Below are 9,948 nucleotides of genomic sequence, written 5' to 3'. Positions count from 1 at the left end.
TTTGCCTTTGTAGTAATGAGGCATTTGTGAGTGGAGATCATGCCTACCAGAGTAGCATTCTTCTCAGCATTTACACAACATAATTCATGTAGTTTAACTGAAGACAGGTGGAATTTATAATGCTGCATGTGAGACAGGTGAAACCACATTGTCCCTACTGTCTCAGCAAGTTTAATGTTTATAGAATTGTTCCTGTGCACTTAATAAAATATTTTTAACTTTTAAAAGAACATTTTTACACTTGCTACACAAGGTTAGGGTGGTGTAAATGCAAGCAATATGTGTTTATCAGGTTTTCATATTCATTTCAGCCCATGAGAGATACGAGGCAGGTGTAATCACCTGCAATATTAAGACAATACTTCAGAGATAGGTGGAAAACGCTTCCTTTAACTAAGAAAAACCTTCTTTTAAGCATTAATTCCCACTTACCTGCCACAATTCTGCTATCAGATGAAAACGCCCTTCAAAAATATGGTTAATAATCCTAAGAAATAAAAATCCATTCCTTTCTTCCTCCATATCAGCTAGTGCCATGTTTCTTGTTCATCCACATGGATTTATTCTATGTTGATTCTAGTGTTGGTGATAATGGTTACATTATTGAAGGCTATTTGAGTTCAGTACAGCCTATGGAGGTGTATGGGACTAGAGCAAAGATAACTGGGTCCACGTTTCTCTGTTAATTCAAGATTATTTGTTCAAACCAGAGAATTCAGTATTATAACCATATCTGATTCAAAAGGCTCATAGATGTTAAGAGATTCCATGACTTGTTCTAATTAAGGACTACTAAGTTCTGCATTTTAATTGTTGATATATGTTTCTGTGACCGTTTGAGGCTGTGCCTTTAAGGAAGGGGCACACTGGCTAAATGTTTATAAAATACTTTGTATCCTAAACGAATTTCATTGGCAAATTAAGGGGGAGGTGATGGTCTTAGACCCAGGGGAGCTGGGGCTTTCCTTCAATCTTCCTTTCTGCGCTCTCGCTGCTGGTTGGATTGCTTCTGGGCTTCTGGCCAACAGATAAGAGATACTAACTCCCTGTTCCTAGGCCTCTGTCTGCCTCTTCTCTTTTCTAATCCTCTTCAGGGAAAGAAGGGAGGTAGGGGGGTGAAGGGGGCACAGGGGGAAGCCCCCTCTTTTGGGGGGCTGGTTTCTGACTGTGTTTATTTGCTGTATATTTCTGTATATATTGTAAAATACCTGTATTTGTGGTGTTACATATAATCTATTTCCTATATATGCTTGTAAATATATCCTGCTTTCTCCGACTGGGTTTAGCCGTGGTTTCTTTCTCAGTGGGGGAGGGAAAGCAGAGCCTTTCCTTTCAACGCACCACAGTTTCTGTCAGGAGTAAAGGGAAAATCTGTTTCATTCTATTTTATAGGAAATTGGTATGACTCCAGAAGGGCCGTATTTTTGAATCATTTGGATTTTGACTCAGATTTCAGGTCCTATATCTGTGGTTTGAGGCTTTTAGCAGAATTTTTAAAAAAAATCACTCTAAAGGTGATTCACAATTTGAATCTAAGATTTGTCTTTGATTTCTGAAGAATTAGTCAAAGGCTGCAGAATGTAATGGAGTCACAGATTTCATCCTTTGTAAACAATAGCACAGTAATGGAGCAGTGTAAGAGTCTAAACTCCTGGTGTGAGTCAACAAAGATAAAATCACTTGCTGCTTGCCCAGACAGTACCAATCCTGGATGCAAATCACCTTGCGATTGCATCGTGATAACACTGGACTGCAGCTGGCCTATGACAATGACCCAAGGACCCAGCCATCACGCCTTCAAGACAGCTATCAGATACCCCCAGGAAGGGAGGGTGATGAGTCAATGGACTCTACACCTGTCTCCTGATGTGTGATAAGTGGGTAGGCAGGGAGATGGAGAGGAAGGAGGCGGAGGCCCCCCCCCCCCCCACTCCATCCAGACCACTGTCCAAACTCACATGAATACACAAAAAAGACTTCCTGGGGAACGATATCTGGATACTTATGATTTCCTGGCTCCTGAATGCCTGAGGGACAATGCTCGGACACATACCTAAGGACTAAAAACTGTATAAAAGACTTGACCACTACTGGCTCAGAAGGAAGAAAACCGTAGGGGAAGAAAACCGCAATGGAGGGAAGAAAAACGCAGAGAGAAAAACGCTGAAGGAGGACGATGCCGCTGAGAAGGAAGGAAGCAGACTGAACCCTCTCTCTGTGTCCTAAGTCCCGCTTGCTGCCACTCATGGAGCTGACCCACGCTGCCCAGAGGGACCTCATCTATTCTCCAGCCAAAGCCTCAGCAGAAACCCAGCACCTCCTGCAGCACCTTTCCTCCACAGACTCAAACTGTCTTGGGGTGGGTGAGGGGTGTGGTAATATAACTCCTTTCCTCTTCTCTCTCTCTCTTCTCTCTCTCCCTCTCTATCTTCTCCCTCTCCCCTTCTTATTTCCATTTTCTCTATGTAATAAATAGTCTAGCTGTTGATATTTTGGCCTCGTTTGTGCCGATTAATTTCACAGCACGGGAATATTCAAAAGAACTAGTCTCCTTCCCTCTCCGGACCGAGACAAGCAGAAACAAGGCCAGGACCTCAGCTCCACTAACCGCAATGCCGCTATACTGACGCACAAAAGCTGAGACTGTCTTCTGTGTTGACTGCAGTGTATATGTATTTTTCTTAGGATTAACCGTTTATAATAATCTGTATACATACAAAAACACAGAGTTACAGGGGTAGTATTTTGTGATTATGCTCTGCATAATGTAGCAATTCAGTCTGAATAATGTTAGATTGCAATTGGATGTAATCCTCTATGAAGAGTTAGTTTGGTTCTGAATTATGTTACATTATGCTGCAGAGACTCTTGAAACAGAGGGTTCAGTGTTTGAACGGGGAGATCTTTATGATTTATTAACAGGTGCAACTGATTTGTGGTATGCTTATTTTAACAGATACCTACTTGATACATGTCATTAGAAAAGAACTGGGACACTGGTGTGGAAGGATAGAAATAGAATAGAATAGAACAGAATAGAATAGAATAGAATAGACCAGGTTGGAAGAGACCTTCAAGATCATCGCATCCAACCCATCAACCAATCCAACCCACCTAATCAACTAAATCATGGCACCAAGCACCCCATCAAGTCTCCTCCTGAACACCTCCAAAGATGGTGACTCCACCACCTCCCTGGACACCCCATTCCAATGGGCAATCACTCTCTCTGTATAGAACTTCTTTCTAACATCCAACCTAAACCTTCCCTGGTGCAGCCTGAGACTGTGTCCTCTTGTTCTGGTGCTGGCTGAGTGGGAGAAGAGACCAACATCCGCCTGTCTACAACCTTCCTTCAGGTAGTTGTTGTGACCATTTGAGGCTGTGCCTTTAAGGAAGGGACACTCTGGCTGAATATTTTGTAAATATACTGTATCCTAAATGAATTTCATTAGTAGGATTTGTGGGAGTAAGACCTTAAGATTCGGTACAGCTGGAGCTTCTGGTCAGTTTCATTTAGTTTCCTTCACTCCCCCTTCTAGCAGACTGCCTCTGGGCTTCTGGCCAAATAACAGATAAACATTAGTAAGCCTAACCCTCCTGTACTTAGGCCTCTTCTCTGCTCTTGTTAACACCCCTCTTTCTACTCTTCTTTGGGGAAGAAGGGAGGTAGGGGGGTGAAGGGGGCACAGGGGGAAGCCCCCTCTGTCGGGGGTCTGGTTTCTGATTTTGTTTCTTTGCTGTATATTTCTGTACATATTGAAAATTTTGTATATTTGTGTACGTAAATTCCCTGTGATCATTGATTTGTAAATATAGAAAATTCCCTTTCACTCTACCGGTTGAGTTTGGATGTGGCTTTTCTTCTTCGTGGGGCAGGGCAAGCTGGGCCTTTCCTTTCAACCCACCACAGTTGTAGAGAGCAGTAAGGTCACTCCTGAGTCTCCTCTTCTCCAGGCTAAGCAACCCCAGCTCCCTCAGCCTCTCCTCATAGGGCTTGTGTTCCAAACTCCTCACCAACTTTGTTACCCTTCTCTGGTGTGGTCGTTTGAGGCTGTGCCTTTAAGAACAAACACTGCTGGAACACATTGGCTAATGTTTTCGGTACTAGAACCAAAACATTCTGATATTCTAAATGAATTTCATTGGTTGATAAACAAAAATGCAGCTTTAGATTGTGAAGCAGTTGGAATTTTTTTTTTTTTCCCTCAGTTCAGTTCGGTTTGGGAGTTGGGGGAGTTGGAGGTTTCAGCCTGTTCTCCCTGCCTGCTTCTTCTGTGAACTGCTGGAGTTGGCCATCAGATAAGCAAAAGCTAATCCTGCAAGGGCTTTTGAAGCTTACTAACAGCTCTTTTCCTTAGCAACTTGCCTTTCTCTCTCTCTAACCCCTTTTTGGGGAAAAAGGGAGGTAGGGGGGGGAGAGAGGGGGTTCCAAGGAGGGGATCCCTCCCTCGGGGAGGGATTTTTGTTGTGTTATTTGTCTTTGCTGTGTATTTCTGTGTATATATTGTAAATACCTGTATATATTGTGTTATATATAACCTGCATTCCATATATGCTTGTAAATATATAGCTTGCTCTTTCGACTGGGCTACTTGTGGTTTCTTACTCTGTGGAGGAGAGAGAGCTAAGCCCTCTCTCAACCTACCACATCTGGACACCCTCCAGCAAGCCAACATCCTTCCTAAACTGAGGGGCCCAGAAATGGACACAGTACTCAAGATGTGGCCTAACCAGTGCAGCGTACAGGGGGAGAATGATCTCCCTGAAAGGATGATGCATATAAACTCACTAGTGACCTCATTGCCCTCTACAACTACCTGAAAGGTGGTTTTAGCCAGGAAGGTGTGGAGAAAGTTCTTCACTGAGCGAGTCATTCATCATTGGAATGGGCTGCCCAGGGAGGTGGTGGAGTCGCCGTCCCTGGAGATGTTCAAGGGGAGATTGGACATGGTACTTGGTGCCATGGTCTAGTTGTGAGGTCTGTTGGAACAAGGTGGACTTGATGATCCTTGGGGTCTCTTCCAACCTTAGTTACTGTGATACTGTGATACTGTGAACTTTCTCCACACTTCGAGTTTAAACCTCCCCTGGCACAGCTTGAGACTGTGTCCCCTTGTTCTGGTGCTGGTTGCCTGGGAGAAGAGACCAACCCCTTCCTGGCTACAACCACCTTTCAGGTAGTTGTAGAGGGCAATGAGGTCACCCCTGATCCTTCTCTTCTCCAGGCTAAAGAATCCCAGCTCCCTCAGCCTCTCCTCATAGGGCTTGTGCTCAAGGCCTCTCCCCAGCCTTGTTGCCCTTCTCTGGACACGTTCAAGTGTCTCGATGTCCTTCTTAAACTGAGGGGCCCAGAACTGGACACAGGACTCAAGGTGTGGCCTAACCAATGCAGAGTACAAGGGCACAATGACCTCCCTGCTCCTGCTGGCCACATTATTCCTAATACAGGCCAGGATGCCATTGGCCCTCTTGACCACTTGGACACCCTACTGGCTCATGTTCAGGTGGGTGTCAATCAGCACCCCCAGGTCCCTCTCTGTTTGGCAGCTCTCCAGCAACTCTGACCCCAGCCTGTAGCTCTGCATGGGGTTGCCATGGCCAAAGTGCAGCACCTGGAACTTGGACTTGTTAAATGCTATGCCATTCCATTAGACTCCCATCTGTCAAGTCGGTCGAGGTCCCTCCGCAGAGCCTTTCAATCCTCTAACTGACCAACACCTGTTCCTAACTTGGTGTCATCTGCAAACTTGCTGATGACTGACTCAATCCCCTCATCCAGATCATCAATGAAGATGTTATAGAGGATGGGGCCCAGCACCGATCCCTGGGGAATGCCACTGGTGACTGGCCGCCAGCTGGATGTGGCACCATTTACCACCACTCTCTGGGCTCGGCCCTCCAGCCAGTTCCTAATCCAGCACAGAGTGTTGCTGTCCAAGCCACGAGCTGACAGCTTAGCCAGCAGTTTACTGTGGGGAACGGTGTCAAAGGCCTTGCTGAAGTCCAGGTAGACTACATCCACAGGCCTCCCCACATCCACCAGACAGGTCACCTGATCATAGAAGGAGATCAGGTTGGAGAGGCAGGACCTGCCCTTCCTAAATCCATGTTGGCTGGACCTGAGCCCTTGGCCATCCTTCAGGTGTGCAGTTATTGCCGCCAGGATAATCTGTTCCATCACTTTCCCTGCCACTGAGGTCAGGCTGGCCTGTAATTTCCAGGTTCCTCTATTTGACCCTTCTTGTGGATGGGGACCACATTGGCCATTTTCCAGTCACCTGGGACCTTGCCAGTGAGCCAGGACTGGAGGAAAATGATGGAGAGTGGCTTGGCCAGTTTATCTGCCAGCTCTCTTAGCACCCTGGGATGGATGCCATCTGGTGTCATGGACTTGTGAGTTTATTGTCCTTATTGAACTTCATGAGGTTTGCCTTCACCCAGCTCTCCAGTCTTTCCAGATCTCATTGGATAGCTGCACAGCCTAATGGAGTGTTGGCCATACCTCCCCAGTTTTGTATCATCAGTGAACTCAATACCCTCATCCAGGTGATTAATGAAGATATTGAACAAAACTGGACACAGTACTGATCCCTGGAAAACGTCACTGGCCACAGGTCTCGAAGTTCATGCTGTGCCATTGATTACACCTCCCTAAACTCTCAGAATAACAGTGCTTATTTCCAGAATATCTGTGTTCTTTTGTGTTAATTTTTTACCCCCAGAAAATTACTTTTAATTATTTATTTTTTTGAGTGTATGTGTGATTTAAATTATCATTTCCCTTCTTTGTGTCTTTTCTTCTACCTGGTTTGAGACCTTTTTTTTCCCCCCTCACCCTTAACTGTGTAGTTGTTTGAAATTTAGACAGTCAAATAGTTCTGAATTTCTTGTGTTTATATACCACATATAGATATCTATAGGGGCAGTTTTCACATGCCAGCTATGTCTTTAATCTATGAGTGGGGTGTTGATATATTTGCAGCTAACAGCAAAACCCGTTCATATTTTTAACACACAAGAACACAGATATTCTGAAGACAACCATTGTTATTCTGAGAGGTGTCAACAGAACCAACAGTTCTGTCACATGTTTAATCGAATAGAAACCCCTTGTTGTCATTTTGAACTCATATCCCAAGAGTCGCAGGATGAGAATACAGAGTGATATTAGCATATGAATTCTTACACTGATAGCAGGTGGTAACCTAATAATTTTCAATCCATGAAGGTATTCAACCTTGTGACTGTTTGAGGTTGTGCCTTTAAGAAAGTGTGGTCGTTTGAGGCTGTGCCTTTAAGAACAAACACTGCTGGAACACACTGGCTAATGTTTTTGGTACTAGAACCAAAACAGTCTGATATTCTAAACGAATTTCATTGGTTGATAAACAAAAATTCAGCTTTAGATTGTGAAGCGGTTGGAAAATTTTTTCCTCAGTTCAGTTCGGTTTGGGAGTTGGGGGAGTTTGGTGTTTCAGCCTGTTCTCCCTGCCTGCTTCTTCTGCGAACTGCTGGACTTGGCCTTCAGATAAGCAAACACTAATCCTGCATGGGCTTTTGAAGCTTGCTAACAACTCTTTTCCTTAGTAACTTGCCTTTCTCTCTCTCTAACCCCTTTTTGGGGAAAAAGGGAGGTAAGGGGGGGAGAGAGGGGGTTCCAAAGAGGGGATCCCTCCCTGAGGGAGGGATTTTTGTTGTGTTATTTGTCTTTGCTGTGTATTTCTGTGTATATATATTGTAAATACCTGTATATATTGTGTTATATATAACCTGCTTTCCATATATGCTTGTAAATATATAGCTTTTGCTCTTCGACTGAGTTAGCTGTGGTTTCTTACTCTGTGGAGGAGGGAGAGCTAAGCCCTCTCTCAACCCACCACATTTATTGGCGCCCAACGTGGGGCTCGAACCCACGACCCTGAGATTAAGAGTCTCATGCTCTACCGACTGAGTTAGCTGTGGTTTCTTACTCTGTGGAGGAGGGAGAGCTAAGCCCTCTCTCAACCCACCACATTTATTGGCTGCCCAACTCGGGGTTTGGTGACAAATTAGTTTGATTTATTGCTTGCTTAAGTCGAACGAGCAAACATGAAGGTGTTTTGGCTTTTTGAGCGTCTGCTCTTCTCGGTCTTCAGTGTATTGATCTACAAGTATTGCCTGGGTATGATTATCGATAAGATAGGTAAATATATAATGCAAAAATTATATTTGTGGTTTAAGTACAAGATTCGGCTTCTGTATGATCAGTGCCTGGAATTCTTTTATGTTAAAAAGTACAGGAATGTTACATCTAGCACACTCCCTATTGAGATAAAAGAGTTTAAGATTCCGCTCGGTGAAAGGGTAATTTTAAGTGATGGCTGGGATCCAAAGCTGATTTTCTTGATGTGTGTAGTCCTGCTATCGGTGATGATTAATGTGTATTTGCTGGTAGCACTGTACCGGGAGAAAAAAGTGTCCAAGGCATGTTTTGTTATAAAACGGAGGGTTAAGAGACGAAAACGCCACCCTAGCTCTGTTTCAGGAACATCCAGTGAGGATGATAATGGAGAATCTGTGTCAGTTAAAGATAAAGCTAAAAAGTCAATCGGCAAGGCAGCTCTGAATAGCACTGCTAATGATTCTGGCAAGCAGCCAGGGGCTGCAGTTGCCCCAAACATGGTGGCTCCCACGTCCCAGGCAGCCACCATTAACGAGGCAAAGTCATTTCCTCCTTCTTCCATGGCAGGAGCGGAAGCGTCCTCCAAAGCAGCTAATCTGTCTCAAAGCTTATCAGCTTCTGATAATAAGGTAGCTGGAAACCCAAACACAGCTCCAGTAAAGCAAGTAGCAGTTTTAACAACAAGGAAGGGTAAGACTAAAGCTGATTCAGGAGCTGACGGGGATGCACAGCAAGGTTCTTCTGCTGGGGAGGAAGAGAAAATCTGTCTTAAAAATATAGCTGAGTTATTGAGATCATCAGAGGATCGAGATGCATCTCTTGGTAGGACAGCAGCTAGTGGTGGTGCTTCTCAGCTTAAAGGGATCCTTGAGAGAGTGACAGAAAGGTTGTTTGGACCACAAGTTGAGGAACAGGAGGCAGAGGAGCAAGAACAAGATGACATAACCGACTGCTCTTCACCACGTGAGGAGCTTAGAAATGTGAGAAAAGACTATCTCAGAGCAGATAAGGAGCCAGTTCTCGCTTGGCTTGGTAGATGCTATGATACAGGTGCTCCAGCTCTAATGGTTGGAGACAAGTCAGCAGCCCAGCTAGGAACTCTCTCAAAGGATAATGGAATAGATAGACATCTAGGCAAGGCTCTCGGTAAGGTTAATCTGTGGATACGCCTTTTAATAGCAGTTCTCATGAGATACCCTTCCCGAGATGATCTTCCCTGGAATCCTAAGCCCTGGACTACCATAGATGAGGGGATCAAGCGTCTGAGAGAATTTGCTGTTAGAGAGGTACTCTATGGTGAACATGAATCTCTGAATCCTGATGATGTTCCTGTAGGAAATGGTCTTGCTAAAAAGCTCATCAAGCTTGCTCCTTCTAATTATGCAAACATTCTGGCAAGCAGAATTGTAGCAAGAAATTATGGTGGAGCTCCTCTTACGGTTGGCCAATTCACTGATCAATTGAGACAATTGGATGATAGCATGACACGTGTTTCTTTGGTTTCAGCCATTGAAACTCTGTCTGGAAAACTGGAGAATTGCATGAAAGAGCTGAAGGATGAATTTAAAAACACCATCTCCCAATTGGCACAAAGAGATGATTCCAATTCTTCCTCCAGGTGGGTACAGGTTTCATCTGTGAGGAATAGACATCCTCCAAGGAGGTCATTCCAAAACAGATCAAACCAAAACAGACCACCAAGGCAGTCACGTAGGACTATTTGGATTACCCTGCGTGATCAGTTTGGTGAGAACATGAACAGGTGGGATGGTCAACCAACTTCT

At 44.5% G+C, this 9,948-nt stretch overlaps 1 non-coding gene across 1 annotated transcript; it reads right to left on the bottom strand.

Annotated features, from left to right (window-relative positions):
- Nucleotides 1–7,892: 7,892 nt before the first annotated feature.
- Nucleotides 7,893–7,966, bottom strand: TRNAK-CUU (transfer RNA lysine (anticodon CUU)). Its single transcript has one exon. It is a non-coding gene; the product is annotated as a tRNA-Lys (tRNA).
- Between the last annotated feature and the right edge of the window lie 1,982 nt (nucleotides 7,967–9,948).

This window comes from Dryobates pubescens, chromosome Z (genome assembly GCF_014839835.1).
Source record: "Dryobates pubescens isolate bDryPub1 chromosome Z, bDryPub1.pri, whole genome shotgun sequence".
NCBI lineage: Eukaryota > Metazoa > Chordata > Aves > Piciformes > Picidae > Dryobates > Dryobates pubescens.
This window is presented reverse-complemented; position numbering and strand designations above follow the sequence as displayed.